The following is a 23,337-nucleotide window of genomic DNA, read 5'->3' as shown; positions in this document are numbered from 1 at the left end:
GGTTCAAAATATTCCATTTCTCTAAATCCTTTTTCATTTGACCATGTGTGATTTAGAAATTATTATTTAATTTCCAAGTATTTTAGGATTTTCCAGTTGTTTCTGTTATAGATTTCTATAGTTTTATTCCATTGTGGTTTGAGAGCAGATATTGTAAGGTTTTTATTCTTTAAAACTTGGTAAGGAGTGTTTTATGGCCCAGACTGTGATCTATCTATCTTGGTGAATATTCCATGTCAGCTTGAAAAGAACATGTATTCTGTTGGTTTTGGATGAAGTAGACTATAGATGTCACAGATGCAGTTGACTGATGGTGGTGTTGAGCTCAACTAGAATCTTACTGATTTTCTGCCTGATGGATCTATCTGTTACTGATGGAGGCTATTGAAGTCTTTAGCTATAATAATGGATTCTTTTATTTCTCCTTGCCTTTCTATCAATTTTTGCCTCATGTATATTTTGACACTCTGTTGTTAGGTGCATTCACATCAAGGATTGTTTATGTCTTTGGAAAAATTATGCAGAATTGACTTTTTTTTTTTTCATTGCATGTTGCCCCTCTGTAATCCTGATAATTTTCCTTACTCTGAAGTCTGCCTTGACTGAAATTAATATAAGCATCCCACCTTTCTAGTTTTAGTGTTAGCATATTTTTCTCTACACTTTTACTGCTTGTCTATATCTACATTGCCTTTTTTTTCCGCCCCAAACATCATGCAGTTGAGTGTTGTTTGTTTTTATCCAGTTTGACAGTCCCTGCCTTTCAGTTGGGGTATTTCGACCACTGATGTTTTAATTATTATTTATATAGTTGAGTTATAAATCTAAAATATTTGTTACTGTTCTGTATTCATTGCCTTGTTGTTTGTTTCTTGTATTGACTTCCACTTTTTCTGGCTTCTGTGGGTTTAATTGAACACTTTATATGATTTCATTTTTAACCTCTGTTGGCATATAAGTTTTACTTCTTCTTTTTCTTTTTGTACTTTCTAAGTAGCTGTCCTTTGGTTTACAAAGGGCAACCAAGCCTGTGCACCAAAACTACTGAGCCCACCTGCTGCAACTAAGACAGTGCAGCCACATACACAAATAACAAGAACTTAAAAATAAACTAATCCAAGTCCTTTTTCTAATAACACTATCACTTCACAGGCAGTACAGGTACTCAACAGCAATGCCATCCCAATCCCTCCCTCCCATCCTTCATAATACTGCTTTCATTCATTTCACTTATCAAGAAGTTATCATCACTACATACATTTTGGCTAGTATCATTTGGAACAAATTGTTATCTGTCGCATCAAATGGGCTTCTCTGTGGCTCAGACGGTAAAGACACCTGCAATGTAGGAGACCTGGGTTTGATTCCTGGGTCGGGAAGATTCCCTGGATAAGGGAACAGCTCCCCACTCCAGTATTCTTGCCTGGAGAATTCCATGGACAGAGGAGACTGGTGGGCTACAGTCCATGGGGTCACAAAGAGTCATACACGACTGAGTGACTTCACTCAAGAGTTTTTGTTGGAACAAACGAGAATAAGTAATCTTAGAATATCATTTGTCTCTAATCTGAATGAAATAGTCAAACTTCATAGCAATATAATTAATATAGTTTTCACTGAAGAATCAGAAAGTGGTTTGTGGATATATTTACTAGTGGATAAGCTCCAGGATGACATTCTGGCTGTCCAGAGTCTAAATAGTTACTGGTCCATAGTCGGTGTTCAATAAAGAACTGTTGAATATATAGACCTTCTTTCAAAAAAATAAGTACAAGATTTTAATTTGCCTTTTTAAAAAATTTGTCTTATTTTATTCCTTCTCTAAAGCTATTTTCTTTATGCAAGTCTTAGTCTTTGACCTCTATCATTTACTTTCTTTCTGGAAAACAAAACAAAACAAAACAACCTTCCTAAAAGCATGTCTTGCAAGGTCCAAGTTTCCTCAATTTTTGTTTGTCTGAGAAAGTTGTTACTTCTCTTTTACTTCTGAAGAATAATTTTCTTCCACAAAGAACCCTGGGTTGGTGGGATTTTCTTTCCTTTCACACTTTAAGTATTTTACCTCACTTTCTTCTTGGTTTTTTTTTTTTTTACAATTCTTATTCTTCATCCTCTGCAGGAAAAACGCTTTTTCCTTCAGGATTTTTCTTTTTTAGAATTGAAATTCAGTTTATTCACAATCAATCATGAAACCATATAATTAAAAAAATATTTTAATTGGAGTATAATTGCTTTACGATGTTGTTAGTTTCTGCTGTACAACATCTTGAATCAGCTATCTATATATATGCATATATCCCCTCCCTCAGGCCTTTTTTAAGATTCTCTTTTTTTTCTTTGGTATTTTGTAGCTTGGGTATGAGATGCCTATGCATAAATTTTTTTTTTAACATTTTTCCTGCTTGGTGTTCTGCTTGTTTCCTACATATGTGGTTTGATGTCTATCATTTATTTTTGAAAATGTGAAGTCATTATTTCCTCGAATACTTCTTTTTCTTCTCTTTTCCTTTTCTTTCTGGTATTCCCCTTATGTTTATGTTACTTCCTTTTTAAATTGTCCCACAGTTCTTGAATATTCTGTTCTGCTCTTTTAATTCTTTTGTTTTCCCCTTTGTACTTAGGTTTCTAAGTTTCTGTTGACATTGATTCAAGCTCACTGATGCTTCCCCTTCCGCTGATTCTATTCATGAGCGCATGAAAAGCATCCTTTTTTTCTGTTACATTGTGGGGGTTTTTGTTACTAGAATTTCTTTTTAATTTTTTTCCTGAAGTGTCCATCTCCCTGCTTACATTTCCTATCTGTTCTTGCATGTTGCCCACTTTTCTATTAGAATCATTAGCATATTATGCCTAGTTGTTTTAAATTCCCGATGTGATAATTCCAACATCTCCACCATATCTGTGTCTCATTCTGGTGCTGGCTCTATCTCTTAAACCTCAATGAGTGTTTTTGGTTTTGGTCTTTTAGTATGCCATATAATTTTCTGCTTAAAGTTAGACATAATGTAACTGGTAAGGGAACTGAGCTAAGTAGGTGTTGAGGGTGAGGTTTTATTTATTTTTGTGATAGCGGTTGCTGTCAGAGACTAAAATTCCCTTGTTGTGCTTGTTTATCTATTCTCTGTTGTCTTTGGGTTTCTCTTTAGACTTGTTTGTCAATAAAGTATAGTACCTTCTCTGTCGACTTTCCTGGTGGTTCAGACAGTAAAGAATCTGCCTGCAATGCAGGAGACCCAGGTTCAGTCCCTGGGTTGGGAAGATCCCCTACAGAAGGAAATGGCAACCCACTCCAGTATGTTTGTTCGGAGAATCCCATGGACAGAGGGATTTTAACATTTTCTGCTACCGATACTTCCCATTACATATCTCTTCCTTCCGGGTAACGTTTATATCTTTTTACTGGTTCTCACCTCTAATTCATAATAGAATCTCTTTTGGGGAGCTTTAAAATATATGTTTGGCCTGTAGAAAATTATTAAAATGAACAAAGTTAGGATATCTCAGCACAGAAGTGATAACTATAAAACAAAAACCAAAAGGAAATTTTAGAACTGAAAATCCCATTATCTGAAATTAAAAATTCACTTGAATGTTATTAACAGAGTTTGAACACTGCAGAAGACATAATGAGTGAACTTGAAGAGAGATTTGATAGATCTAAAGAGCATTCAATCTGAAGAGCAGAGGTTAAAAAAAAACTGAAAGAAAACAAGGAACAGAGTCTTGGTGACCTTCGGGACAACACCATGGAATATGTTTGGGATCGAAGACTGAAAAGAAATAACTGAACAAATGAGAAAAAAAATGGCCGTAATTTTCTCAACTGTAGTACAAAACACCAATTTACAAATTCAAAAAGCTTAGAAAGCCCCAAAGAAAGATAAATATAAAGAAAACACCACCTGGGCACATCATAGTAACAAAGAGAAAATTTTGTGCATAAAAAAAATTTTTTTTGCATTCAAAAGACCAATGAATGACCTGATGTAAACAATGGAGCTAAGAATTAAAGTGGTGAAAGAAACCTGTTGACTCATTACTCATTTATACCCAGTGAAAATATTGTTAAAAAAACAAAGGCAAAATGAAAAAATTGTGGCAAATCATATATTCTGAATAAAGCTACAACAATGAATGTAACTAGAATAAACATGTCATTTATAAGGCTAAGATTCTCCAACTGGAAAAAAGCAAGCTGAAATTATAAGCTGTCTAAAACATGCTCAGTCACGTCCCACTCTTTGGGACCCATGGACTGAAAAGAAAAACCAATAATCTCAACCATTCCACTGAAAGTAACATCAAAAACATTTGGGAATGCATTTACAAAAGATGTATACAATCTGTACACAGAAAGCTTACCAAATGTTGTCAAGATTAAGTAAGAAAGGTCTAATATAAAACCATCTCATTGATTGCAAGACTCAATATTGTTAAAATGTTAATTCTTGTCCATCATCCCTTTCAATGCAATATGGATTAAAATCCCAGCAGGACTTTTTAAATTATTTTATATAAAACATATCGAAACGCAAACAATTTCAGAGGAAAAAGAGAACAATTGGAGGACTTAAACTACCTGATTTCAACACTCACTATAAAGCTATGGTAATCAAGGCAACAGGCTTCCCAGGAGGCTTACTGGTGAAGAATCCGCCTGCCAGTGCAGGAGCAGCAGGAGACGCGGTTCCATCCCTGTGTCAGAAAATCTTTTAGAGAAGCAAATGGCAACCCACTCCCGTATTCTTGCCTGGGAAATTCCACAGCCAGAGGAGTCTGGCGGACTCCAGTCCATGGGGTCGCTAAGAGTGGACCACGACTGAGCACACACACACACACAATCAAGTAACGTGGTATTGGCACAGGACAGAAAATGAATAGACCCATGGAACACAATATAGAGTCCAGAAATGGAACATACAGATGGTCAATTGAATTTCAACAAAGGCAGAAATATTATTCAATGGGAAAAGAAAGTGTTTTCAATAAATGGTATTGGAACCGCTGGATAAACATATGGAGGAAAAAGGAATTTTAATTCCTACCACACCGGCCTCACAAAACGGATACAAAAGGGTGGAGCTGGAGGCTCCCGGTTCGTGTCTCCCCTGCCCAGTCCCCAGCCCACAGTCGCCCTAGCCTTGTAGGACCTAGACTTGAGCCGCTTGAGCGCCGATGTTTCGGGACAGCTGGACGCGCCTGACCCACGTGGGGACCTCCTCCTCCTGGCCCGTTTGGTTTCATATGCCAATTAGCGTCCAGCAGTTCTGTTTCCCAAAGGCTTTAAAGAATCTACAGGGAAGACAAATCTCCAAGAAAGGCTGAATGGAGTGGATTCCTCTAGCTTGCCTGACTGCAAGAGCAGTAGGGTCGAGAGGAGATGGTATGAAGTCCTGCGTGTGAAAGGCAGACGTTGACCCTGGCATTACTGCAACGCACAGGTAGTGATGGAGGAGATCCGAAGCCTATTTGTGACCTGAATTCAGACCCACCGATGGCCGTCTCTGTGACCTTCATTCTGTCCACCCACCTGTTCATTGAGTATCTGCTCCAGTCAGGCACCTGGCTACTAAGATGCTAAGAGCAAACCTCTGGTTCAACAACTTTCCCCTGGGACAGAGCTGCCATGTGACTCTGGAGACAGTGATACCCCTCCCTTGCACCCACACTGTCAATGAGCCTGGGAGGAGCAGAAGCTGAGAGCGGTAGTCAGAGGACCAGAGGTAGCTCAGGAGGGTCGTTGCCCCTGAGAAGGGATCCGGTTCAAGAAGAACCTTTAATGCCAACTCTGCGTGCTTCGGCCTCCCCAGGTGGCTCCCTGGTAAAGAATTCGTCTGCCAGTGCAAGAGATGCAGGAGAGGAGAGTTCCATCCCTGGATCGGGAAGATCCCTGGAGGAGGAAATGGCAACCTACTCCAGTATTCTTGTCTAGGAAAGCCCATGGACAGAGAAGGCTGGTGGGCCGCAGTCCATGGGGTCAGCAAAGAGTGGAACACGACTGAGCGACTGAGCACGCACAGGCTGCGTTCAACTCGCCGTCTAGAGAGAGAGACGGAGATTCTTATTTTTCCGGCACTGATTGAGCAATATCCTGAGTAAGACAAGGCGGGGCCACCTCCGCCTGCTTTCTCTGAAAGCGTGAGTACAGTGCGCGGGAGCGGAGGTATACAGAGGAGCCGCGCGGCGGTATACAGAGGAGCCCCGCGGCGGTATACAGAGGAGCCCCGCGGCGGTATACAGAGGAGCCCCGCGGCGGTATACAGAGGAGCCCCGCGGCGGTATACAGAGGAGCCCCGCGGCGGTATACAGAGGAGCCCCGCGGCGGTATACAGAGGAGCCCCGCGGCGGTATACAGAGGAGCCCCGCGGCGGTATACAGAGGAGCTCCGACGTCTGGCCATCAGAGGCGGGTTTCCAAGTTCCACGGACGACCGTGAAGATTCCTCATGACTGTGCCTGCCATCAACTTGCGGGGACCTCGACAGCGAACGCTGCCCGACCGCAAGCGGCAGCGGGGACGGAGGGCACCGGCCTCCTCGAGCGCCGGTGCAGGGCGCTCCGGTGGCCCCAAACTTCGGTTCGGGTACCTCGTCTTCGTCATGGGTGTCGTGTTGTGGGTGAGTACCACCGCGGGTACCACTCCGGAACGCGCGCCGGGTGGCCGGTAAATGGCGGCGGGAAAAGACCCGGCGGTGTGCATGCCCGGGTCAGCTGCGGCCGGGGCATGTCCGAGCGAGATCTACCGTGGGCTGCATGCGGGGAAGGAGCAGGTTCAGGGCCTGGCGGGACCGACCCGGGCCCAGAGGGAGAAGAGCCTGTGTTCTCCGTCCCGGTCCTAGGCTTGTCTGGCTGTCCCAGAAGTAAATTCCAAAGGAAAAAGAATGGAAAACTCCTTTGCAAGCTTCTCCGCTCCCCTTCCTTCCCCTCTCCTCCCTCCGGTCTCCCTTCTTCTTTTTCCTCTCCCCTCCCCTTTTTTGTTGAGATTCTAGAATATGCTCATCGCATCTATTCTTCCCCTCGATTTGTACAGAAAAGTAGCTTTCCCACCCTCCCTTGCATTCAGCACCCCTTCTGGGCTGCTGTCAGTCATTTTGCAAATTCCTTCCACTTTCTTCCGCAGCAACCCACAGGGCTTACAGGGTAAATCCCCAGTAATCAGGCGGCTAGCCTCAGGGGCTCTGTCTAGTTTAGGAGGAAAGGGTCTGAAGATGTTCTTTTGATTTCTGTTTTGAGTCTGAAACAGGTGTGGCATGCATCCTGAAAAAACTATTTAATGGCTGCCCTGAACTCCAGGCGGAAGGGTCTACTGTTAACCTAGCTGTCTTTTTACTTGTAAAAACAACCCCACAGCCACACAAATCTTAGAAGAAACAGGTCTCAGAGCACAGGAAGACCTTGAGAACAAGTCTGACACTATGGCTTTGTCACAGCTGATGAGGTTTAGAGTAAAAGAGAAACCCTGTATGATGTTACTTACACGTTACTTACACTTGCACGTGCAATAGAAAAATTACAACAAACTAGTGAGTAACACACAAAAAAGAAGCAGACTCAGGGATACAGAGAAAACCTGGTGGTTACCAGTGAGGAGAGGGAAGCAGGGAGGGGCAAGATAGGGATGAGGGGAAAAGAAGAGTTACTGTGAGATTATATGAAATCCTGTGTGTAAATCGCTTGAAAATTGTAAAGCACTATAGAATTTAAAGAATCTTTTGTTAAAAAAAAAAAAAAAAAAAAAGTAACGGTGCAGCTTTTAGGGCCCATTTGTCCCCAGGGAGGAAAGAGTAGTGTTTTGGGTGACCTATCAAGGGGTAGTGAAAATCAAACTAGACCCTAAAACAGTTACATCAGCTCCGGGAAGTCACATGGGAACAACAGCAAGGTCCAACTAGACTCTGCAAACCCAGCTAACAGTATTGCATCACTTAAGGGGAGGAAGTGGTAAGAAGCACGAAAGGAAATCCCCACTCGGGACTCAGCTCTAACTTCACCAGCTTGGTAGCGGTGGACAAATTGCTGAGCCGAACTGAAGACACTTCCACGACCCATCCTCCGTTCTCAGTTCCTTTCTTTCTTTTAATTGGCCAAGGCTCAAAGGCTGCAGGAATCTTAGTTCCCAACCTAGGATCCAGCCTTGACCCCCGCAGTGAAAGTGCGGCACCCTAACCACTGGACCTCCAGGGAAGTTCCCTGGTTTCCCTCTCTCTTTTGTCCCACGCTGCTGCTCCACCGCAGCCCTCCTGTCTCCCTCCTCTCTCTCTCTCTCTCTCTCACACCCCCAACCCACCCTCCCCACACACACACCACAAGTCTGTGAGTGGCAAAGTCTCACATCTCCACCGCACCCGGTGCACCCCAGTGTTTGTCTCTCAAACAGCCCGAAATGGAGATTACACACCAGGAAGCCTGCTCCTCGTCCATCCCAGCCACCCCCCCCCCCCCCCCCCCGCCCCAACTCCCGTTACTTTGACTTCGTTCTTGTCTGTGATCCTGGCACTGTGGGACTTTTCCCTCCATGTCCACACCTGTTCTCTGCCACTGGGAGTCTTGTCCCATCTGCCTTGCAGCCCTTCCAGGCTCTTTTCACCTTGGTGACTTTACGGGAATCGCTGTCTCTGCCTCAGGTTCCTGTGGCCAGAACTGCCCTGAGGAAAGGAAGGACCTCGCCTTGTCCCCGGTGCCCCACAGCCCCTGCACAGGGCTACTCAGCAGGCTGCAGACAGGACTCCCCCTGAATGCGTGGGTGGTGTGGATTCTAAGATGCCTGCACTATGTTAGTGTTTAGTCCTGCTCTGAGGGGCATGGAGGGTATTGATCTGGGTGGTGGGAAATGTGACCGGCAAGCTGGGGACAGAATAGAGATAACTGAATGTCAATGCTGAAGGATTGCCCAGGTCCATAGAAGACTATTTCAAGTTTTCATCTGATGTTACCAAAGATTTTTTAAACATATATTTGTAGTGTTAAAAGTGTCAATTCATCAGGAAGACATCTTAACCATAAATATATTGTGCCTAATAAAAGAGCTTTAAAAATACATAAAGCAAAAATGGATGAAATCAAAGGACTATCATATCACCCTTTAATGAAAATGAAAAAGGGTAGTAACATTATCGGGCTTCCCCAGTGGTTCAGCGGTAAAGAATCTGTCTGCCAATGCAGGAGACACAGGTTAGATCCCTAGGCTGGGGAAGATCCTCTGGAGGAGGAAATGGCAACCCACTCCAGCATGCTTGCTGGAATATCCCATAGAGGAGCCTGGCAGGCTACAGTCCAGGGGGTCTCAGAGTCTCTCACAACTTAGCCACTAAACAACAGCAAAAGTAACGCTGTTAACCATAACGGGAATTCCCCTGACCGTTCAGTGGTTAGGACTCTGCTGTCTTATGGAGGGCACAACAGGTTCATTGGTTGAGGAACTAACATCCTCGAAGCTGCACAGAGAGACCAAATTAAAAAAAAAAGAAAAAGAAAAATCAACCATCTTGATTTAATTGACATTCAGAGAGCACGCTTGCAACATCTAATGAAGACTCATTCTTTTTTGATGAATGTGGTACTTCCACTAAGATAGACCACATTCTAGACAATTTAAAAAGTCTAAATAAGTTTAAAAGCAATGAAATCATATAAACTCTATTCTCTGACTTTAATGAAATTACATTGCTAGTCAAGAATGATCTCTAGAAAAGGACTCCAAAATTTGACTATTAAGCAACATCCTTCAAATCATTATGGTTCTTAGATGAAATCAAAAGAATATTTTTTTTGAATTTAAAAACAAATAGTAATGAATACATACTAAGTGGAAACTTGTGAAAAGCTGCTAACACAGTGCTTAAACTGCAGTTTTCAATTAAAGTGTGCTACCGCTGCTGCTGCTAAGTCGCTTCAGTCGTGTCCGACTCTGTGCGACTCCATAGACGGCAGCCCACCAGGCTCCCCCGTCCCTGGGATTCTCCAGGCAAGAACCCTGGAGTGGGTTGCCATTTCCTTCTCCAATGCATGAAAGTGAAAAGTGAAAGTGAAGTCACTCAATCGTGTCCGACTCTTTAGTGACCCCATGGACTGCAGCCTACCAGGCTCCTCCGTCCATGGGATTTTCCAGGCAAGAGTACTGGAGTGGGGTGCCATCACCTTCTCCGAATTAAAGTGTGAGTGCATGCTAAGTCACTTCAGTTGTGTCCTAGCCTTTGTAACCCTATGGACTGTAGCTCGCCATGCTCCTCTGTCCAAGGGATTCTCCAGGCAAGAATGGAGTGGGTTGTTGTGTCCTCCCCCTGGGAATCTTCCCGACCCAGGGACTGAACCCACATCTCTTTAAGTCTTTAAGTCTCTTGCATTGGCAGGTGGGTTCTTTACCACTGGTGCCACCTGGGAAGCTCTTCCAATTAAAGATGTTCTATTAAAAAGAATAGGGGGTTGGGAGAAGTGGGGAGTAAAATTTTTTTAAAGTAAAGAAAAAAAAGCGACCTGAAGATTCACATTTTTAAATCACCATAAAATAAGTGTAAATTAAACTCAGAAGAATAGGGAAAAAATAATAATATGAGTAGAAATCAATGAAATAGAATACAAATAATGAAAGGAATTGACAAACCAAGTGTTGATTCTCTGAAATGATTAACAAAATTAACAAACCAAATTTTAAAAGAAAAAAGGCCAAAAAAACAAAAAATACCAGTATCAACAATTAATGATAAGATATTATAACAAACTCTGCAGCCATAGAAAGGACAATAAGGGGAACTTAGGAATAATTTAATGTCAAATAAATTTGAACTTGAATAAAATGGACAAATTCCTTGAGAATATTACTTAGCAAAACAAATACAAGATGAAAAGAAAATCTGATTAATCCTTTATCTTTTTATGAATTAGAATTCATCACTTAAAATCTTACAGCAATGAAAACTGCAGGCCCATGTAGTTTCATTGAGGAATTCTATAAATATTCATAGAAAAAATAATATCAGTCTTATACCAATTCTTTCAGAAAATATGAACAGGCAACAGTTCTTCACTGTTTTATAAAGCCAGCACAACCCTGGTATCAAAAACTTACAATGACATTACCAAAAAAAAAAAAAATACTGACCAACATCTATTATACATGCAAAAATCCTTCATTAAGGAACTTCCCTGGTGGTCCAGTGGTTAAGACTCTCCCTTTCCAATACAGGGCTTCCCTGGTGACTCAGATGGTAAAGAATCTGCCTGCAGTGGGGGAGACCCAGAGTTGATCCCTGGGTTGGGAAGATCCCTTGGAGAAGGGAATGGGTACCCACTCCATTATTCTTGCCTGGAAAATTCCATGGACAGAGGAGCCTGGCTGGCTACAGTCCATGGGATCGCAAAGCTGGACACAACTGAGCGACTAACACTTTCACTTGCATAGTTTGAAATCAAGAAGCAAGATGCCACCAGCCTTCCTTATCTTTTCTAAAAAATTACTTTGGCTCTTCAGAGCCTTTTGTGGTTCTGTAAAAAGTTTAATTCTTTGTCCTATTTCTGTGAAAAGTGCCATTGAAATTTTGATAAAAATTGCATCGAATCTATAGATTTCTATGGGTATATGGACATTTACAAATACTGATTATTCAAATCCATAAGCATGGACTATTTTTCCATTTATTTGTGCAGTTTTCAATGTACAGGTCTTTGACCTCCTTGGCTAAATTTATTCAACTTATTCATAGGAATTTTATTTTTTTGATGCCACTGTAAATTAGATTGTTTTCTTATTTCTCTTTCTGCTGGTTTGTTATTCATGTAAAGAAATGCACCATATGTTTTCATATTGATGTTTATATCCTGTAACTATACTGGCTTCATTTATTAGTCTTAAGAGGTTTTTTTTCAATGGAGTGTTTAGCATTTTCTATACATAATATCATGTCACCTGCAAAATGTGACACTTTTAGTTCCTCCTTTCCAAGTTGGATGCTTTTTATTTCTTTTTCTTACCTAATCGCTCTGGCTGGGACTTCTAATACTATGTTAAATAAAGATGACAAAAGTGAGTGTCTTTATCTTGTTCCTGATCTTAGAGGAGATAATTTCAGCTTTTCACTATGGAATGTGGTGTTTGCTGTGGCCTTGTCACATAGGGTTTTATTTGTTGAGGTGTATTTCCTCTATGTCTGCTTTGTTGAGAGTTTTATCATAAATCAATATTGAATTTGTCAAATGCTTTTTTTGTACCCATTGAGATGATCATATGACTTTTGTTCTTCATTTTACTAATGTGGTATATCACATTGACTGTGATTTTTTTTTTTATTTGTAAATTTTGAACCATAGTTTGCATCCTTAGAATAAATCCCACTGATTATGTTGTATGGTCCTTTTAATGTATTGTTGAATTCAGCTTTCTAAAATTTTGTTGATGACTTTTGCATTTGTGTTCATCAAGAATATTGGCCTGTAAATTTCTTTGTGTGTGTATGTGGCTGACTTCCAGTCAACCTGAATCTAGGCACTGAGATCTTCCCCTTTGGGATAGTGTTACTGCAAGTGTGTGTGTGGGTCTGGCTGCTCTCTGCCCAAAAGCCAATAAACAGTCCAGGTTGGTGGTAAGGAAAGTTTGCTTTATTTCAGATGCTTACAACTGGGGGGCGAGAGTGGTGAACATCTCTCCGAAGGCCGACTCCCCGCCCCCACCGGCAACCTGTGGGCAAGAGCTTTTATAGACAGAAGTGAGGAGGGAGCCACATACAGAAACAGCAGAGTCAGCTCTGATAGTCATCTTCAAATTGATCATCGGTGGTCTGACCAACATCATCTTGATTGTTTTAGGTACAGTTCCAGGGTCCATTTGTTTCCATTTCTCTGAGGCCAGTTCTTGGAATTGTGGCAGCTCATATCCTGGGTACAGTCTGGTCATCATGTAGTTAACTTCCCCACTTGGGGTTTCAGTATCTGTAAGACAGCTCACCATGAAGATGCTCAACATCACTCATTCAGAGAAATGCAAATCAAAACCACAGTGAGATACCATCTCACACGGATCACAATGGCTGCTATCAAAACGTCCACAAACAATAAATGCTGGAGAGGGTGTGGAGAAAAGGGAACCCTCTTACACTGTTGGTGGGAATGCAAACTAGTACAGCCACTATGGAGAACAGGGTGGAGATTCCTTTAAAAACTGGAAATCGAACTGCCATATGACCCAGCAATCCCACTGCTGGGCATACACACCAAGGAAACCAGAATTGAAATAAACATGTGTACTCGAATGTTCATCGCAGCACGGTTTACAATAGCTAGGTCATGGAAGCAACCTAGATGTCCATCAGCAGATGAATGGATAAGAAAGCTGTGGTACACAATGGAATCTTACTCAGCTATTAAAAAGAGTGCATTTGAATCAGTTCTAATGAGGTGGATGAAACTGGATCCTATTATACAGAGTGAAGTAAGTCAGAAAGAAAAACACCAGTACAGTATACTAATACATGTATATGGAATTTAGAAAGATGGTAACGATAACCTGTATGGGAGACAGCAAAAGAGACACAGATATAAAGAACAGACTTTTGGACTCTGTGGGAGAAGATGAGGGTGGGATGATTTGAGAGAATAGCATTGAAACATGAATATTATCATAGTTAACTAGATCTCCAGTCTCGGTTCGATGCATGAGACAGGGTGCTCAGGGCCGGTGCACTGGGATGACCCTGAGAGATGGGATGGGGAAGGAGGTGAGAGGGGGTTCAGGATGAGGAACACATGTTCACCCACGGCTGATTCATGTCAATGTATGGCAAAAACCACTACAATATTGTAATTAGCCTCCAATTAAATTAATTAAAAAAAAAAAAGACAGCTCACAGGATATGGCTCAGAATATTATCTATAGCCCTTGAGAAAGAAAGAAAGATCCTTGACTAAGCTTAATGACTACATTATTATTATTTGGTCTCCTTTGACTATTTTCTTTAGTTTCTGCATTTCTCACTTCTTTGATGAAACTTATTCTTGGACTGAAGTTTTCCATAGACAAGAGGCAGGCAAAGGACGTAGTCGGGGGAGGGGCAAGGACCATAGTGTCCTGCTCCGTTGCAATAGGACAGGTCTTGGCACATGCTCAACTACTGGGAACTCTTAAAAAATATAGTAGGCTGCTTCAACAATCCCAAGAGTTTGAGAGATGACTAAGAGCAGGCTGAATGAAAAATTCATTTCTTACACAAGGCAACTCCTTCAAGACTGGGAGAGAGGGGGTTTCATCTACTGTATAGAAAGAAACACAGAGAGTCAAGCAAAATGAAGAAACAGAGAAACCTGTTCCAAGTCACTAAATGCGATAAAGCCTTAGGAAGAAGCCTTAATGAAATGGAGATAAATAATTTAGTTGATAAAGAGTTCAAAGTAATGGTCATAAAGAAGCTTGCTGAACTGGGGAGAAGAATGGATGAACACAGTGAGAACTTCAAGAAAGAGATGGGAAATATAAGAAACTGTCAAATAGAAGCCACAGAGCTGAAACATACAATAACTGAACTGAAAAACAATAGAAGGGTTCAGCAGCAGACTAGGTAAAGTAAAGAAAGGATCAGTCATCTCAAAGACAAAGCAGTGGAAACTTCCCTGGTGGCCCAGTGGTTAAGACTCCAGCTTACAGTGCAGGGGAAAGTGAAAGTGAAATTCACTCAGTCCTGTCTGACTATTTGCGACCCCATGGACTGTGTGGATCACGATAAACTGTGGAGAATTCTGAAAGAGATGGGACTACCAGACCACCTGACCTGCCTCTTGAGAAACTGTATGCAGGTCAGGAAGCAACAGTTACAGCTGGACATGGAACAACAGACTGGTTCCAAATAGGAAAAGGAGTACGTCAAGGCTGTATATTGTCACCCTGCTTATTTAACTTCTATGCAGAGTACATCATGAGAAACGCTGGGCTGGAAGAAGCACAAGCTGGAATCAAGATTGCCTGGAGAAATATCAATAACCTCAGATATGCAGATGACACCACCCTTATGGCAGAAAGTGAAGAGGAACTAAGAAGCCTCTTGATGAAAGTGAAAGAGGAGAGTGAAAAAGTTGGCTTAAAGCTCAACATTCAGAAAGCGAAGATCATGGCATCTGGTCCCATCACTTCATGGGAAATAGATGGGGAAACAGTGTCAGACTTTATTTTTCTGGGCTCCAAAATCACTGCAGATGGTGATTGCAGCCATGAAATTAAAAGACACTCCTTGGAAGGAAAGTTATGACCAACCTAGATAGCATATTGAAATGCGGAGACATTTCTTAGCCAACAAAGTCCGTCTAGTCAAGGCTATGGTTTTTCCAGTGGTCATGTATGGATGTGAGAGTTGGACTGTGAAGAAAGTTGAGCGCCAAAGAATTGATGCCTTCGAACTGTGGTGTCGGAGAAGACTCTTAAGAGTCCCATGGACTGCAAGGAGATCCAACCAGTCCATTCTGAAGGAGATCAGTCCTGGGTGTTCTTTGGAAGGACTGATGCTAAAGCTGAATCTCCAGTACTTTGGCCACCTCATGCGAAGATTTGACTCATTGGAAAAGACTCTGATGCTGGGAGGTATTGGAGGCAGGAGGAGAAGGGGATGAGATGGCTGGATGGCATCACTGACTCCATGGACATGAGCTTGAGTGAACTCCGGGAGTTGGTGATGGACAGGGAGGCCTGGCGTGTTGCAATACATGGGATCGCAAAGAGTTGGACACGACTGAGCGACTGAACTGAACTGGACTATACAGTCCATGAAATTCTCCAGGCCAGAATGCTGGAATGGGTAGCCGTTCCCTTCTCCAGGGGTTTCTCTCAACCCAAGGATCAAACCCAGGTCTCCCGCATTGCAGGCGGATCCTTTACCAGATGAGCCATCAGGAAAGCCCAAGATTACTGGAGTGGGTAGCCTATCCCTTCTCTAGCAGATCTTCCCGACCCAGGAATTGAACTGAGGTCCCCTGCACTGCAAATGGATTCTTTACCAGCTGAGCTACCAGAAAGCAATGCAGAAGATGTAGGTTCAATCCCTGGTCAGGGAACTGAGGTCCCATATGCCACGGTGCAACTAAGCACACGCTGCGACTGCTGAGCTCACACACCACAACCTGAGAGTCCATGCACTGCAACAAAAGAGCCACGTGACAAAACTAAGACCTGATGCAACCAAATAGACAAATATATATTTTTCAAAATGTTTTAAAAAAGGACAAAGCAGTGGAACTTGCCCAATCAGAATATCAGAGAAGAAAAAGAATGAAATAAAGTGAAGATAGCTTCAGGAACTTATGGGACAACATTAAAGGACATTATAGGGCAATACTGCATTATAGGGCTCCAAAGGAGAACTAGAAAGGGGCAGAAAACTTATTTGATTAAATAATGGCTGAAAACTTACCTAATGTGGGGAAGGAATCAGACATCTAGATACAGGAAGCTCAGAAAGTTCAAAATAAGGACCTTAAAGAGATCCTTGCTGCTACTGCTGCTGCTGCCTTAAAGAGATCCTTACTAAGACACATTATAATTAAAATGTCAAAAGTTAAAGATAATGGAGAGAATATTAAAAACAGCAAGAGAAAAACAACTTGTTACATACAAGGGAACCCCCATAAGGCTATCAACAGACTTTTCAGCACAAAAATTGCAAGTCAGAAGGGAGTGGCACAATATATTCAAAATGCTAAAAGGAAAAAAACCTCTAACCAGTAATACTCTACATGGCAAAGTGATTATTCATTAATCGAAGAGAGAGAAACAGTTTTCCAGACAGCTGGCCCTAAAGAATGGTCAAGAGTGGTAAAGAACTCGCCTGCCAATTCAGGAGACTCGGGAGATGCAGGTTCCATCCCTGGGTGGGGAAGATCCTCTGGAGGAGGACATGGCAACTCACTCCAGTGTTCTCTCCTGGAAAATTCCACGGGCAGAGGAGCCTGGTGGGCTCCAAAAAGTCGGACATGACTGAGGACATTATGGTTATGGTTACCAAACAAAAGCTAAAGGAGTTAATCACTAAACTGGCCTTAAAACAGATGTTAAAAAAATTTTTTTAAGCTGAAAATAAAAGCCATTAAATAATAACAAGAACAGATAAGAAAGAATAAATTTCACTGGAAGGTAAATATTTAGTAACAGTACTGGTTTGATTACTTATAAAGCTAATATGAAGCTTAAAGACAAAAGCAGTAAAAATAACTAGGATTACAGTAATTAACAAAGGAATATTCAAGATGAAAAGATGTGAAAAGTGACATCAAAAATGTACAATGTTGGGCGTAGGAGACTAAAAATGATGAGCTTTAGAATGGGGTCGCACTTGTTATCAACTTAAAATAGACTGTTATAGATATAAGTTGTCATATGTGGGGCTTCCTGGGTAGCTCAGCTGGTAAAGACTCCCCTGCAATGCAGGAGACTCCGATTCAATTCCTGGGTTGGGAGGTTCCCCTGGAGAAGGGACAGGCTACCCACTTCAGTATTCTTGGGCTTCACAAAACAAAACCTATAGTTAATACACAAAAGATCAATGTCTTTTAAAAACCTGAGGATAGTTCCTTAACATTTGATCCTGTAATCTGATTTTTTGTTTGTTTGCACTATGTATAATGCTTATTTGTAAAAGTGTGTGTGTGAGTGTGTGTATGTGTGTGTGAACTGCTTGAGGAGGGAGAGGGAGTCTCCTCATGGGCCAGGGTACCTGATTCTTGGTCCACACACTTGACATTGCTCCAGGGGGTATAGGCCATGGCCACGAGCTTCCTCAGGGCACCTGGGTACAGACACAGGGATGACGTAGAGGACCCATCAGGGACAGCTGGCTGGATGAGGAGAAGGAAGGGGCAACCTCCTGTCCCAGGTCTTCTGACAAGACAGTGGAGAGGGGACAGGCTCCTGCTGTCTGCAGGTCAGGATCCCTTCACTCCCCCTCATTGGGCGGGAAGAGGATCCAGGCTTGTGCCCTGCAGCCCCCGGGCTCCTGCTGAGTGTTCAGAGCTGTCCTTGCAGGGCCTCTGCAAGGCCCACCCTGGCCTCCCTGGGCTGCAGGAGGAGTCCTGTGAGGGGAGGCCTCATCTAGGTCAAGGGTCACAAGGGTGTGGGCACAAGCTGAGCTTCATGCTTCAGTCAAGCTTTAAATACGAGGCCCTCGCGTCCTCCACCTGTTGACTCTTCCTGCCAACCTCAGCCAACACTGGAGTGTCAGAGGACTGCGAATTACTATTGACCTTCAAGTCCCTAAATAGGAAAGATTCAGGTGCTACTGGAGAACAGGGCTGGGTGTGAGGCCAGTCAAGTTGGCTCAGGGTTTTATGGGAACCTTGAAGGAGCACACTCGTGGCCTCATTATGACTTCTGTCTGCTGTCAGCACCTTTGGTCTTTCTAGGCCCCTTCTTGCTTACAAAAATAATTAAAGATTATATTTAGGACTCAATAGGTATAAAGATGAATATACCTGAGACTGAACTCTATGCAAATAGTTTTGTATGATTTCAAGATTTTTTTAAAAATTGGAGTATAATTGCTTTACAATATTGTATTATTTTCTGCTGTACAATGAAATGAATCAGCTATATATATACACATAGCCCTCCCTCTTGGACCTCCCCAATCCTCTAGGTCATCACAGAGAATGAAGGTGAATTCCCTGTGCTATGCAGCAGGTTCCCACTAGTTATTTATTTTACACGTGGCGGTGTATATATGTCAATCCCAATCTCCCAGTTCATCCCATCCCTCCCTCCCCCACCTCCACCCCCATCCCATGTCCAGATGTGTGTCCTATACATTTGTGTCTCTCCTCCTGCCCTGCAATAGGTTCATCTGTACCATTTCTCTAGATTGTACATATATACTGAAAAATTTTTCATGGGCCACTGATGGGATCATGGGCTCTAACCTGCAGCCTGCTGTGCCCAGTGGAGAAGCTAGCTTGGCCTAAGGGGAAATGTGTTGAAGAGGTGTGGGGATGGACACTGCAAGGGGCAGTGTGGGGCCACACAGTCGGATGAGGAGGGGCCTCTGCAGCCTCAGAAGAGCCCACCAGCATGGGAAAGCCTGGGGGCGGTTGGGGCTCTATAGGAAGAGGGGAGAAAATGGGGTACAGGGAAGCTCAGGAGTTTCCCTGGTGGCTCAGATGGTAAAGAATCTGTCTGCCACACGGGAGACCCAGGTTTCACCCCTGGGTCGGGAAAATCCCCTGAGAAGGGAATGATCCCCTGATCCCCTGGAGAAGGCAGTGGCTACCCACTCCAGTATTCTTGCCCGGAGAATCCCATGGATAGAGGATCCTGGCAGGCTACAGTCCATGGGGTCGCAAACAGTTGGACATGACTTAGTGACTAAACAACAACAATCAATATAAAACATTGCTGGACTTTTTTTCTTAAATACTGTCTTTGAAATTCAGAATGTATTTTTCACTTGCAACACATCTTGATTCAGAGAAGCTGTTTGAAGTGCTCCATTCCCGTAAGGACCTGGTGATTACTCTATTGAACAGCACCACCTGGGCCTCTAGAACTTAGAGAAGGAAGTCCTAATTCTGGTTCTCAAGGAGCTCCTAGTCATTAAGAGACACAAAGAGGCACAGAAAAAATACAGTGATGAGGGAAGAGCCTTCAAACAAAGCTCATGCCATTGGGCCCTGGCGGGAAGACAAGAGGAAAAATGGGTCCGACCTGTAGCGAGTCAAACAGTGACCCACAGGAAGGGGCTCTGTGATCTGGAACGGAGCTGAAGACGCGGAAGAGCTGTCGCAACCCGGGACCCCATGTCCCTAGGCTTGACCTTCACCTCCTGGGCTCGCCTCCTTCAGATGACCTCAGTCTTCCTTGCAGGATCTGTCTCTCTCATCTAACTCATATTTATTAATAATGAAAGATGCTCTTTAAAACACCCAACCTTTAAAACCTTTCCTTAATAATGGGTTATGGTGATGACACTTCCTATTAATGATAAAAAATTCACTCTTCAATAATGATGATACAGCAACTAGGATGCCTTCTGAAAAAGAATGATGTTTCTTCCTTATGCTCTTCTTATTGGATAATTAAAAGTAGGTGGATCAATGAATGAATTGTAATATATGAAACCAGAAGAGTACTGCAAAAATATGAGAAAAAATGTCTTACCACTTTGGAGAGGGGAAGAACTTCTTCAGTATGAAAACAAATGATAAAACTTGCCCAAAGCTATATAAAAATTAAGAAGAAAGCCAAAGGGAAGAAATCATGACAAAGATAAAAACAAACTAGAAAAAAAGTACTCAGAACACAAATCACACTTAGAAATGTAATTTCCTTAATCTGTAAGGATTCATAATAAACCGAAAGAAGATCAACGGGAAAATAGTAGACTTGAACAACATTATAAAACAATTAGACCAACGGACATCTATTGAATACTCCAGTCAATAACAAAATACATTCTTCTCAAGTGTGCATGGAACATTCTCCAGAATAAACCATATACTAGCTCATAAAACAAATATCAATATATTTAAAAGGAGAGCCATAATAGAACACATACCCTCCCACCACAATGGAATGAAATTAGAAATCACGAACAGGAAGGAATTGGGGAACTTCACAGCTATGATCAAATTTAAACAACACACTTTCAAATAACCAATTAGTCAAAGAAGATATCAAAAAAGAAATTGTAAAATCTTTTAAGATGAATGAAACTGAAGATACCGTATACCAACACTTATGGGATATAGCTAAAGCAGCTGAAAACTTAGAAAGAAATTTATGCCTATAAATGACTGCATTCAGGAAGAAGAAAAATCTCAAATCAATAACCTAATACTATACAGTGAGACACTAGAAAATGAAGAACATACTAAAGGTAAACAGAGGAAGGAAGTAGTACAGATTAGAACAGAAAGTAATGCAACTAAAGCTAGAAAAACAACAGAGTCCATGCTGATGAGCGTGTGATGGACCTCGTGGGGCCCTGGCCCTTCTGCTTGCCCAGGACTGCAGTAGAAACTGGAAAAGGCTGTTCTGGTTCGATCTTCTGCCCCAAGAGGAAGTGGTGAAGGAGGGAGATCAGGTTCATGGAGGGGAAGGGAGCCAGCTGTGGTAGACTGGTTGCTCTAAGAGATGTTGTGTTACTTATTACCTGTCTTGTTTTCACTAGCTGTCAATATATTCCTGAAACCTCAAGCAGGCAGCACAGAGCGGGTGCTCCTATGGTTGTTGTATGATTGAATAAAGGCTGCATGTATTCCACTGTGTGGTGGTTATAATATTTAGTAATAATCCTCCTAAAACTAAACATTTCTGATTTTTTTCAAAATTATTACATTGAATATATTTGAAAATAAAACCATATATGTTTTCTGATGACGTTAGTAGGTGACTTTCTAGAAGAGTAGAATCTGGGTCAACCCACCAAGCATATTTTGTACTTGTAAATATACAAGTGTATTTTTACTGTAACCCAGCTATACACACACACTTGGGCACAGGTGCATCCAGCTTTGGTTCCTGGAATTCAGTAGTTTTGATCTGATGTTGTGGGTCGGTCTTTGTTTTATTTTTCCTAACTGAAAAAATATTTCATATGATCCATTTATTTATTTAGATTTTTGGCTGCAGTAGGTCTTCATTGCTGCACGTGGACTTGTTCTAGTTGCAGTGAGCAGGGGCTGCTCTTCAGTGCAGTGCCCAGGTTTCTCATTGCAGTGGCTTCATAAATAAATAGATCTTTAAAAACTATGCCAGAAACGTCACATAAAGTAACTCTCCTCTAATTAAAAATTTAAAACACACACACACACACACACACACACACACACACCCCAGTGTACAGGAGAAAAACTATACGAACAGCTTAACAGATGCAGAAAAAGAATTTGAACTGACACTTAACCCCCTGTAATGAAAAGGGGAAAGTGTTAGTTGCTCAATCGTGTCCCAACAATTTGCAACCCCATGGACTGTAGCCTGCCAGGCTCCTCTGTCCATGGAATTCTCTAGGCAAGAATACTGGAGTGGATTGCCATTCCCTTCTCCAGGGCATCTTCCTGACACAGGGATTGAACCTGGGTCTCCTGCGTTGCAGGCAGATTCTTTACTGTCAGAAAAGGGACCTTCCTCCATATGATGAAGGCCACTCCCTCTTGGGGTCACATTAGAGATTAGGATAACTGAGGAAGGGGCATGAGGGAATGTTTTGAAGCAAGCTAATTTCCATGATCTAGATAGAGGGTTTGGATTTCCCAACTGTATGCATTGAAAAAAAACCAAAAAACTCTTTGAATGGTTCCCGTAAGATTGTGCACGTCTTTCTTTGGAAATCTTAACATTGACGTAAACTGTAAAGAAATATTGAGCTTGAGTTACTGACATAATGCCGATGTATTAAGAGTTGCAGATATGAATTTCATCATAAAAATAAGACAGGAGAATGGACAGAGGGGGATGGATAGAGAAAGAAATATGTGATACACCTAAGTTACAGAACTTAGGTGGTGAGCATATAAGAGTTTAATGAATGAATCTTAGAACTTTGTTGGATGTTTGAAACTGTTCGTAACAAAACATTGAGGGAGAGAGTCTGTGAGAGGAGAACCAGGGAAGAAAGGAAGGCATAGGATTGTGAGGGCAGGGAAGGGAGAGTCCACCAATTTGGGGTGACTCGGAGGAGGCCCAGACTGGGGAAAGGATGATTAGGGGACACATATGAGCTTAGCTGTCCCCAAATATTTAACTGGTGGCATTTTATCTTGTTTAGATGCAGGCAGTTGAACTGGGCTCAACATAAGCTGTTTCCATTTTCACTTTGTTTTTCTTTCTTTTTTTTCCTCTTCATGTCATTTTCTACTTTAAATCACTCCCAGATTAAAGTTACAAAACTATACAAAACCCTTTGTTTCCTGTATCATCTGAAACATAGCTGCTGACATGACAGATCCCATGACTGGACAGTTGAATGTGTATTTCCCACAAATGAGGGCAGTCTCCCCCCAAATGACAAGACAATCCTGAACGTCAGAACACTATAATCAACACATTAATCCTGGTGGAATCCTCAGACTCCAGTGATTTCAGACTGGCCCCATTCTGTCATTTTTAGCACAGAGACTTGGCTAAAAACCCTATATTGCAATTTCTTCTTTCTCCATGTGATTCTGGTATTTTGTGGAACACTGACAGCTGCCTTTTGGGGACCGCTTGTTGGATTAAAGCCATAAGTCCATTACTCAATATGTGATTCTATATCCTGATTATGAAAAATTGTATTCATGGCAGAACCCTCATTTGTGAAAATGTGTGTGTGTGTGTGTGTGTGTGCACGCACTGTGAGAAAGAAAGAGAGAGCCTGAGAGTATTCACACGTGGTCAAAT

This window comes from Bubalus bubalis, chromosome 3 (assembly GCF_019923935.1).
Source record: "Bubalus bubalis isolate 160015118507 breed Murrah chromosome 3, NDDB_SH_1, whole genome shotgun sequence".
Classification (NCBI taxonomy): Eukaryota; Metazoa; Chordata; class Mammalia; order Artiodactyla; family Bovidae; genus Bubalus; species Bubalus bubalis.
This window is presented reverse-complemented; position numbering follows the sequence as displayed.